The sequence below is a fragment of the Myotis lucifugus genome, unplaced genomic scaffold (assembly GCF_000147115.1).
Source record: "Myotis lucifugus unplaced genomic scaffold, Myoluc2.0 scaffold_74, whole genome shotgun sequence".
Lineage (NCBI taxonomy): Eukaryota > Metazoa > Chordata > Mammalia > Chiroptera > Vespertilionidae > Myotis > Myotis lucifugus.
In genome coordinates this window covers 34974-46941 of record NW_005871122.1, presented here as the reverse complement: position 1 = coordinate 46941, position 11968 = coordinate 34974, and the positions used below count along the sequence as shown (strand labels likewise).

Below are 11968 nucleotides of genomic sequence, written 5' to 3'. Positions count from 1 at the left end.
CACCTGTTGATTGACATTCAAGTTCTTTTTGAAGTTTGCCTCTTAATTGTAAAGCTATGTATGAAATATGTTTCTTTATTTGCTTGGGTAAATATCTAGCAGAGGAATGGTTGAGGCTACATTGTAATTATATGTTTTAATTTTTAAGAAAGTGCCATGTTTGTTTCCTAAAATAGCTGTACCATGTCACATTCCCACCAGCAATGAATGAAGCTTCTTGCAGTTCTATATACACAAAAACACTTGATATGGTCAGAGAAAATGAACTCATGCAATATTTAATTACCTTCTAATATTATGTTATATTTATTTGGTGAGAATTTATCATAGAATTCTGATTTTTATTTCTAAAATTTTATTATGAAAATTTTTGAAAAGAAAAGTTGGAAAACTATACAGTAAACACTCATTATATATAACACTTAGATTTCATAATTATTATTTTGCTGTATTTGCTTTACAACATATCCTTCTATCTAGTCACCATCTAATTTTAAAGGGTAAAAGAATATCTATAGTAATAAAAGGGTCATATGCTAATTAGACTGGATGTTTTCCAGACATCATTCTGGACGTCCTTCCTGATGAAGCCAGGGCCAGAGGGAAGCCAGCCTGGGTCCCGGGTGCCTGCTGGTGGCCGGAGGAAGGAAGCCAGTGCTGGCAGCCCGGGTACTGGGTGCCAGAGGGAAGCCAGTGCTGGCAGCTGGGGGAAGGAAGGCCTACTCTTGCAAGAATTTTTGTGCATCGGGCCTCTAGTATATATATAATCTCAACCAGATTGTCACCCCATAAAATTATATTTTCCTCTAGAAATGTTTAGTTACATCTGATATTTCTTTGTTAGATTAAAAAGTTAAATCTAGAATGGCTTTTGGAGATCCTATAGTTTTCAACATCCTCATTTTCTTCATTTTACAACTCAGGAAACTGTAGCCAAATTAAATGATGGTTCAAGGTAATCAGAAGATTACTCATGAACCAGATTTCATAATTCCCAGCTCAAAATTCTGTGCACAAGTCCACATTTCCTCAAAATATTAATAACTCATATTTTAAATTAATAAAATGCATTTTTACTACTGAATTGTAAAAAATTACTTTGCAGCCCATTTATGGAGATGTGATGCTATATTGTAATCATATACAAAATCATGTACTTTTAAAATTGGAATGACTCCAGGTATCATCTAGATTTTAGTGTCCTTTGAAAACTGACTCTAAATTGAGTGAATTAATACTTTGAAATAATGTAATAATGTTTAAGTCAATTTAGTTATTTTTCTTAAATAATGTAATAATGTTTAAGGCAATTTAGTTATTTTTCCTAATTATATTTATTTGGAGTGAAACATCAAGTATGTAAATGATCCATGTTTCTTGCTCCTTTTTTCTCCCCTCTTACCAATCTTTGGGTGTTTATCTTCAGGCAGGCAACTCCATCAGAGGACTTTTCAGATGAAGGAAGAGAAAATGGAACTTACGAGACTTCCCATGTTATTTGTTAAAAAGAAAGGTGGACAGTAATGGTTAAAATTGGATTTTTAAACTATCAGTGGATGTAATTTATTCCATCATGCCAGCTCCCCATTTGCCTTCTCTTTATTGCAGGTAATTGAGAATTAGTCACATTTGTTATTTTTAGCACTCCTTAATTTCCTCTGGAAGTGAAAATGAAATTACAAAAACAGGTAAAGAAAAGCTATCAAAAACATTTTTAAAATGTTCTTCCTTGATTCAGTTAGTCAGGAAATAATAGGAGACTTGAAAAAGGATTGCTTTAAGATTAAAAACTAAGTTGGTTTTGTTTGAGTTGATTATTCATTTTCATTTAAATAACCAAGGCTGTGCTAATGTACTAAAAAGGTCTTGTCACACATCCTACCATGTGTTGGTGCTAAGAGTTGGGGACACATTTCTATTTATTTTACTACCAATGCTAGATTTTGAGGACGTGACTTTTCCAAGCTTTGAAATAGCATTTTTATCTTATATTTTTGTTGCTTAACCCCAAAATGTTTCCCATGAACATAAACTGTGTTTTACATTTTTTAGAAAATAAATGGTCCAGATGCATTTGAGAATTAGATGGCCAGTCAGCTAAATTTAATCTGAAAAAAAAAAGTTGAAAAAACAACAGATATACATTCCCAGGTATTCTCAAAATAGAAAGTAGAGCTTTCTAGTTCTTTTTCTTTGTGAGGATTTACATTCAGTACAGGCTGTTAATTGAAGGGCATTTGAAGTTTGAATTATAATCCATCAGTCATTCTTGAAAACACAGGCGATTAATATACACAAACACAAAATTCCCTAAACAATATTTTTGTCCACACTGCATTTATAGGTACATATAAGAATTACTCATGCTAGACTGCAATTTATCAAATACCTGGTAACAAAACAAATCACCCTGTCATTTTATACTTAAAGATGTTGATGTTTAATAATAACTTTTCAAAATACAGGTGTGGCATTTGATTGCAAATACATAGTGATGCCAAGGTTCTCAATAGTGGAAGAAAAAATGTTCCATTTGAAGAATTACTATGCCAGTTAACAAGAATCTGTGTAATAAATTACTGTTTCCCATGTTAAAATGATCTTTCAACATCCTGGGAAATTTAACATATCTACTAAGTGGAGGTAATTCATAAATTGCCATAGAGATCAGAATCACCACTTTGAAATACATATACTCAAAATTATGGCAGTGCCCTGTGCCCCATTTTAGATCTTATTCACTTTTTACATAAATGATTTAACCATTTATGTGTCAATCTTCAATTATGGAAAATAGGTAGAAAGAATTTCTGAGTAAATAACTTTAAAAGAATGTCCATTACATACAGGCACTCACAAGAATTTACAAATGATTTTCAATATAGTTTTATAAACTATATGCCAATATTTTGTTCATTCCACCTTTAAATTTTTATTGTAAAATCAAGTGATAATATTTTTAATCTTTATAATTTTTCCTATCATCATATCTATTCAGATCCTTTAAAGTACACAGACATTCTTAAGAATTCAAATGAGAAGTTACTCATTGGGATAAAAAAAAACAAAGCTAGGAAAATAATCTGATTACATTAATACTTTAAAATGTTTAAATTTAATTATTGACAATGGCAAAAGTTAATGTTTATAGTTAATTTGGTAAAGAATTTACCAGGGGTTATTGATGCCTAAGATTGGGAGGAGGTGAGGGGTGGGGTACATACTACAAATGAATAAATTGGAGAGGAGAGGGGTATAAACTAAAAATGAATAATAATGGGGCAGAGAACCAGAAAATTCAAATTTAGAGATGTTTTCCTTGCCTTTGACGATATAATCAGAAAGTCATTTTCCTTACCTTATTCCATGATTTTTATTCCTACCTTCATCTTTCCCTAACATTTCACTGTGAGACTTATTTATATTCCCAAGTCAGTATAGAAAGATTGGCATATTCAGAGAATATGTTTTCAGGATTAGGAGCTGATTATAACTTCTCTCCCCTAAATAAAAAATGGGTTCTCACTCATGAATACAAAACTCCTTTTATTAAAAAATGTTTCGTAAGGTCAAGCTCAGGACAAATGTTCTGACAGAAAATAGCCCAGCACATTTGAAATGTTTTATGTTTTTCAAAATTGCAAGACAATCACGGACTCCTGGGTTTGGAACTCTCCTTGAGCCCGCTCCCCATGACTCTGGGACCTACACACATTTCAGTTACTTCTTTGATTTCAGCCACATCTTTCTCTTTGATCTTCGAGCCCCTCTGAACTTTTGCTGGGTATTTGATTACTGGTTACTTTTCTACTTAAATTTTTTTATTTTCTTTTTACATAAACTTGAAAATTTCCATTTGATTAGAACGCTGCACTTTCCACTTGGAAATCACAGGACTCATTTATGCCAAAAGCATTACTAAGATCATAAAAGTGCCATATTTCTAGATGTATATAAAATTAGAGCAGCTGCTGCCATGGTGATAAGCAGATGCTGTTGTTCCTTCTTTTTTCTCTTCCATGATTCTTGGGAGAAAGATCATGCCTTGGACTCTAAGACTGAGACAAAATACTCCTGCTTACTCCTAAGAAGTGCTTACTTTTACAGAGCATGGTAGTCATTCCTTTTCACTGGAACCTCAGAGATTTTCTTGTTATTCAGGGCTTGCTGTAGAATCACTTCTGAGATCCTTCCCCAATCCCCTGTACTAATGAACTGGCAGGTGCTTTCTTTTATTCTTATTGCTATTACTTCCTCATGTTTTATTATTTGTTAACTAGAGGCCTGGTGCATGAAATTTGTGCACTCGGGGGAAGGGGTCCCTCAGCCCGGTCTGCACCCTCTTGCAGTCTGGGAACCCTTGGGGGATGTCCGACTGCCGGCTTAGGCCCGGGGGGAGCGGGCCTAAGCCAGCAGTCGGACATCCTTAGCCCTGCCACAGAGGCGGGAGAGCCTCCCACCACCGCCACTGAGCTTACCAGCCGTGAGCCCGGCTTCTGTAGGAGAGCACTGACCACCAGGGGGCAGCTCCTGCATTGAGTGGGACTGGGCCAAAACCAGTTCTCTGACATCTTCTGAGGGGTCCTGGATTGTGAGAGGGTGCAGGCCAGTCCAAGGGACCCCACCGATGCACAATCGGGGCCGTGGAGGGACAGGGGAGGTTGCCCAGCCAGGGAGGGACTGCGGGAGGGCTCCAGGGTGTGTCCAGCCCCTCTCACTCAGTCCTGATTACCCAGACCCCAGCAGAAAGCTAACCTACAGGTCGGAGCATCTGCCCCTGGTGGTCAGTTTATGTCATAGCGACTGGTTGACCGGTCGACTGCTCCGTGGTGGTCAGTGCACATCATAGCGAGCAGTTAAGTAGCCTTAGCATATCATTAGCATATTATGCTTTGGTTGAACAGGTGATCGGACACTTAGCATATTAGACTTTTATTATATAGGATTTATTTGTCTCCTTCATCAACTAGAATACAGAATCCATGCCATAGGGACTAGGTCTCTCTTGTTCACTAGTGCAACAGAACAGTCCCTGGCATCAAGCACACTCTCAGTAAATGTTGATTGAATGAATAGCAGACTAGATATTGCTAAAAGAAAATCTCTCAAAATTACTGACTCTAGAGATCTCTAACGGTAAAACAGTAACAATAACTATATCAGCGGTTCTCAACCTGTGGGTCACAACCCCTTTGGGGGTCCAACGACCCTTTCTCAGGGGTTGCCTAAGACCATTGGAAAACACATATATAATTACATATTGTTTTTGTGATTAATCACTATGCTTTAATTATGTTCAATTTGTAACAATGAAATTGGGGGTCACCACAACATGAGGAACTGTATTAAAGGGTCACGGCACTAGGAAGGTTGAGAACCTCTGATCTATATATATAAAAGGCAAGCGACCGGAACAACCAGTCACTATGAGGAGCACTGTGGCCCCAACCTCCCGTGACCTCCCCCCCACTGGCCCAGCCCAATCGGGCCCCATTGGGGTGGGCTGGACGGACCCAACCTGTGTCTGAAATTATGTACCATGCCTCTAGTAGTATCATAATTTTGTTTAACTGAAAACATGGAATTAGATAAACTTTAAATCATTTTAGAAAGAATGTTAAATATTTAAAAATGTAAACTCTCACAATATTCCAGATATAGCTAATTTGCTAAAAATATTCATTGTGTAATTTATTTTGATCATTTTTTTTTCTGAATATCACTAGTATGCCTACAGGCTGATGAAAATGAAAACATTCCTTGTACTTTCAATGGTGCTTCAATTTAAAGGTACAAACACTCTCTGATAACCTTGTACATCCTATCAGGATTCCAGCCCATCCCTTGCAAGCCTTTGTTCTCTGACCTGGCCTTCAACCATGTGGTTTCCCACCACGTGAGGACAAGTTGAACAGAACCTCAAGGGTAGCCTCACTGGCTACATCAAGGGAATCTTTGGATTCAGGAGCCAACCAGGCCTTCCTTGGGGGCAGGGGGAGATTCTGACTCAATCTGTATTGTGAGAAAACCCCAGCAGGTTCCATGATATTAAATCGCGGTCCTCAAGGGAGGGAGTGTATCAGCCCCGAGTCCCTATGTCTTGTGTGTTTGTGCACTTACATCCTTAGCCCGTGTGCTCTGTTGTCTTCCCATAGACGTGTGCAGGGTCCCCCTGTCCCTTTCTCCTGGGGGAGGGCCACTGCCATCTGGTCCCCTCTGAGCTGTGATTGACTGCCTTTGGTTAGTAAGGTGTTCAGGGTGGAGGTGCACACCAGGCAGGGATGTGGGGCTCTGGAATGTCTTGTCTCCTTTCTGCGGTACCAGGATTTGAAACGGGCTCCTCCTTGCCGTGAGCACCCAGAATCCCTTGAAAAGTTTGTTGGTGACTAGGACACATTGCACAGAACCAAACATCAGAAATAACACATAACCATTACACCATACATAATTTTTTCACGAAAACACTTGGATCCATCATTTACTTTTATTTTCCCAAATCTTGTAGTACTCTCAAATTCCACAGTAACTAACCTCACGCCTAATGCCAGAGCACATGCACTAAGCTCTTATTTAAAATCTATTCATGTTGCATTTTAAATATTCAGTATAGACTTCTTCAATATGCATCCTTAGTTTATTGAAAATGGATTTCCTAAAACCAGGAAGTTGGATATTAATATCAGGTACTTGTATAAAGACAGGTTTTGTTAACCTATTATAAAGAGGACTGCTGATGATCGTGTAATGTTTACTAGCCCACTTAAAAGTCTCTGTACTAGTAATTGCTGCAGCCCACCTACTAAGTTTTATTTGTGTGGGTTTTTTCCCCCCATTTTAACATGTTTGATGCTTCCATAGCACTTAACAAATGATAAAAATATTTCTTGTTAATTTCTTGTTAATAGACTAAAGCAAAGAGCTGGTGGGGGGAAGGGAAGGACAACTTAAAAATATAAACAGAGTGTGAGGTAGAATCAAGTTACTAAAATAATAACAATTCTCCCCACTAATCACCTCCTTTCTCTTTCAGCACTGCTCCCTCCCATCTCTGCACAAATCAATCAGCAGCTCTACTCTGGTTGTACTGAAGTGTAGAAATGAAATGCTTACATCCTTAGAGTTTTTACATTAAAACAAATATGATTCTTTTTCAGCAAACCCATGCTAAATTACTATTGTGTTTTTGTTGCCTTTATGTCACATTTTTTATTACTGAGATTTTTTAGCTGTTTTGTTTTTGTTAGTTTTTCAATTTTTAGTGTTCTTTGTGGAAATTCTGGTAAAACTGCGCCTAAATTGGTATCCACAAGTTTAATTTGAAGAAGAAAATGTATTAAGAAGCTTAAGACATTTAGGAACATATTCCACACCTTATATAAACCTGTCCTAAAATTGTCCTATTATGGGGTCAGGCTGGTAAATTTACTTTACCTGAATTTTTTAAGGTACTTTAACATATCTCTGTCAGACTGTTTATTCTGTTGTCATGTGTGCAGCTGTAATGTTGCTTTTATTTTGCCATGTCTTTATTGCCACCTTGTAACATGATGGAAAGGCTAGGATTTTAGGACAGCAATTCATTATGTCAATGTAAATTTAATGAAACATATTAATGTTGCTTATAGGTGGCAGGTCATCAATAAAAATAACTGCTCTGACAATACCAAGTTGATCTTCTATGACATTTTGTCCTAGCCAATTTTGACTTAGCATTCTGTTATTTAGAATAGTTTCTCCTAGGAATAACGAATACGGATGCCCCCTTTTCTTTTTCGTTCTTTAGAAATATTTTTAAAATTGAGGCATTACTGACACACAACATTATATTAATTTCAGGTGTTCAACATAATGGTTTGATATTTGTATATGTTGTGAAATAATCACCACAATGACTATTCTTAACATTCATCGCCATACATAGTTACAGAATGTGTTTTTGTGTGAAGAACTTTTAAGATTCACTCTCTTAGCAACTTGCACATATGCAATAAATTATTCACTATAGTCACCATGCTGTACATTACATCCCATGACATTTATTTATAACTGAAGTTTGTCCCTTCTGACATTTTGCCCATCTATACCGCTCCCCCAACCACCCCCCACATCCTGACAACCACCAATCTGTTTTCCATATCTATGAGCTTAGGTTTTAGGGTGTCTTGTTATTGTTATTGTTTAGGATTTCACATATAAGTGAGATCATATGATATTTGTCTTTCTCTAATTTATTTCACTTAGCATAATGCTCTCAATGTCCATCCATGTTGTTGCAAATGGCAAGATTTCATTCATTTTTATGGCTGAATAATATTTTATTGTATATACTAGTATATGCCACATTTTCCTTAACAATTTATCCATCAACAAACATTTAGGTTTTTTCCAATATCTTGGCTATTGTAAATAATGCTGCAATTAACATGGGGCTGCATATATCTTTTTGAGTTAGCATTTTTTATTTTCATCAGATAAATAGCCAGAAATGGAATCTGGTTATTCTATTTTAATTTGGGGGGGAAGGGGGGCTGTTCATACTCTTTTCCATAATGGCTGCACCAGTTGACATTCCTGTCAGTAGTGCACAAGGGTTCCCTTTTCTTCACATCCTTGCCAACACTTGTTTTTTCTTATCTTTTTTATAATAGCCATTCTAACAGGTGGGAAGTGAAATCTCATTATGGTTTTGATTTGCATTTCCCCAATGATAAGAGCTGTTGATCATCTTTTCTTTTTTTTTTTCTTTCTTCTTCTTCTTCTTCTTTTTTTTTTTTTTTGCTTTTCCAACTTTATTTAGAAAAACAAATCCAGGTCCCAGTGCCCCCCACCCCAGCCATAACTTAAATAACTTAGAGACAGAGTTGAGGGTCGGCAGGTGTGGAGGAAGCACCCACTACAGCCGCCGCAGAGCCCGCTTCTTGTCCGTCTTCTTCTTGGCCACCAGCTTCTTGTCCCGCTCACCTGTGTGCTTCTTGGCCACGGACCCCTCAGCCCCTCCCGGGCCCCCAGGGGCAGCGGGGTCGGTGGAGGAGGCCGAGGCTGCACTGGCCAGGGAGCGGCTGGCCTCGGGCCTCCCGCCGCTGGGCCCACCGGCGCCCCCATGGATCTCCGTGAGCAGGTGGCCCGCCTCCTCCTTGAGGGCGGACTCGGGGTTGGGTGGATCAGCAGGCACTTGATGGTCAGCAGCACATGCCGGATGCCCAGCTCAGCCGTCCAGTCCCTCTCGAGCCCGTTGACACAGATCTCGCCGTTGGCCCCCATGTTCGGGTGGAAGATCTTGGTCAGGAAGTAGCCGGTGGGCGGGGAGGCAGGAAACTTTCCCCAGCAGGAGTTTCGTATGGAACAGGCCTCCAGGGAACGGGGTCCCCTCAGGTCCCTCGATGGTGACCTGCAGATCCGTGAGGTCCTCTTCGTTGGGAAAGACCTTGATGCCATCGGGAGGGTCCGTGGTGCCCAACTGTAGCCACTGCGGCCCTGGCGATGCCAGGCGGCTCCTCTCCGCTCCCCGCCGGCTCCCGAGCACTTCGCCCGCAGGTACGCTCGCCCCAGTGCCCGCACTCGAACATCTTTTTATGTGCCTAGTATATCTTCTTCGGAAAAAATGTTTACTGATATTCTCTGTCCATTTTTAATTGCATTTTTTGTTTTATTGCTATTGCATTATATTGATTTCTTTCATATCTGTTGGATATTAATCTGTTATCCGATATATTATTTGCAAAGATTTTCCCATTCAGTAAGGTGCCTTTCCATTTTGTTGATAGTTTCTTTTGCTGTGCAGAAGCTTCTTACTTTGATGTAGTCCTGCTTATCAATTTTTACCTTTGCTTTTGTGTCAAAAATTTTGTTAATATATTTTATTGATTTTTTACAGCAAGGAAGGGAGAGGGATAGAGAGTTAAAAACATCAATGAGAGAGAAACATCGATCAGCTGCCTCCTGCACACTCCCTACTGGGATGTGCCCGCAACCCAGGTACATGTCCTTGACTGGAATCAAACCTGGGACCCTTCAATCTGCAGGCCAGTGCTCTAGCCACTGAGCCAACCGGTTAGGGCTGTGTCAAACTTTTTAAAAAAATAATTGCTAAGACTAATGTCAAGGAGCTTACCTCCTATGTTTTCTGCTAGGAGGTTTATAAATTTAGTTTTTACATACAAGTCTTTAATCTATTTTGAATTACTTTTTGTGTCTGGTTTAAGATAGTGGTCCAGTTTTAGTCTTTTGCATGTGCTGTTCAATTTGTCCACCATTTATTGAAGAGATTGCCCTTTCCCATGTATATTTTTGGCACTTTTGTTGTAAATTAATATACATATATGCATGGGTTTATTTCTGGATTATTTATTCTGTTCTGTTGATCTATATGTCTGCTTTAATGCCAATACCATACTGTTTTGATTACTGTACCTTTGTAATGTAGTTTGAAATCGGGAAGTATGATGCTTCCAGCTTTGTTCTTCTTTGGCAAGATTACTTTGGTTATTAAGGGTTTTTTTGTGGTTCCATATAAATTTTAGAATTATTTCTCTAGTTCCGTGAAAAACAACATTAGTATTCTGATAGGAATTGCATTGAATCTATAGATTGTTTTGGGTAGTATAGACATTTTAAAAACATTGTTTTAATCTATGAGCGTGGGCTATCTTTTTATTTATTTGTGCCTTCTTCAATTTCTTTCCATAATGTCTTATAGTTTTCAGTATACAGATCTTTCACCTTCTTTGTTAAATTTATTTCTGGTATTTGTTTTAATTTTTAACTTATGTTTGATTCATGTTTCTAATTGAATGAGGATTGTTCATTAATATAGAAACTGCTGGCATTTTTGTTTTATTTTTCCCAAATAATATATTTGTATAAAATATATTTAAAAAGAAATTCTGAAATCCCGACAGTAGAAGTTTAAGGACACTGGTATCTGTCTGACTTGGTATTATAGCCATCCTGTTGGTATTGCCACATAAAAAGAGATTTATTCTTGCCATTCTGTGGTTCTGAATCAATAGGAACGTTGCCATTTAGGAGACATTTGGCGTTGTCTGGAGACATTTTGGTTGTTACAAGTGAAGTGTGCTAATGACATCTGCTGAGTAGAAGCCAGGAATATACTAAACACTCTATAATTCATAGAATGGCACTCTGCAACAAAGAATTATCAGGTTCAAAATGTAAATAGCGCTGAGATTTAGAAACACTGGTTTACAGAAATGAAGTTTCATGAATTAGTTTACTTTTAAAACCATAGATAAAAGAGTTGTTTACTTAATATGATTATTTAAATAAAGTCCTTCAAAAAAAACTAAAGTATTTAAAAATGCCTTCTCCTGAAAGAAAAAAAATGAATAGTAGGAATAATAAGAAATTAAGTCACAGGTCATGGGAGAAGAAATTGTGTAGGCCTTTGTAGGCCTATCTAAGAAATTTGGCTTTTACTTTTCATGAAATAAGAACCCATTATATGGAATAGAGCGTAATCTGCTTTATATTTTAAAAGGACCCTTTGCCGTAGTAGACAGAAATCTAAAGATATTCTCCAAGGTACCCTTCCCCTGGTTATTCAATTAAACACTAATCTAGGCATTGCTACAAAGGGACTTTGCAAATGTAATTACGATCACGGATCTTAAGATAGTAAGATCATCATGGATTATCTGTACAGGTCCAATCTAATCACTTGAGAAATTTAAATAGATAAATTAAAGCAAAGAATTTCTCCATCTGGTGTTAGTCAGAAGGATGTAGCAGATGAGGGAGGCAGAGAAGAGATTCAAAAGGTGAGAACAATGCTACCCAGCATTGCTAACTTTGAAAAGATGGGAGAAGGGGGCCACAAACCAAAGACTGTGAGTGTCTTCTAGCAGCTGATAAGCACATCCAACCGACCGCCAGCAAGAAAACAGGAATCCCAGACCTACACTGCATGAAACCAAATTTTGCCAACAACCTGAATGATTTTGGAGGCATA

General features: G+C 37.9%; 1 pseudogene; it reads right to left on the bottom strand.

Moving 5' to 3' along the window:
- Positions 1–8827: 8827 nt before the first annotated feature.
- On the bottom strand, positions 8828–11052 carry LOC102439423 (annotated as a pseudogene).
- Between the last annotated feature and the right edge of the window lie 916 nt (positions 11053–11968).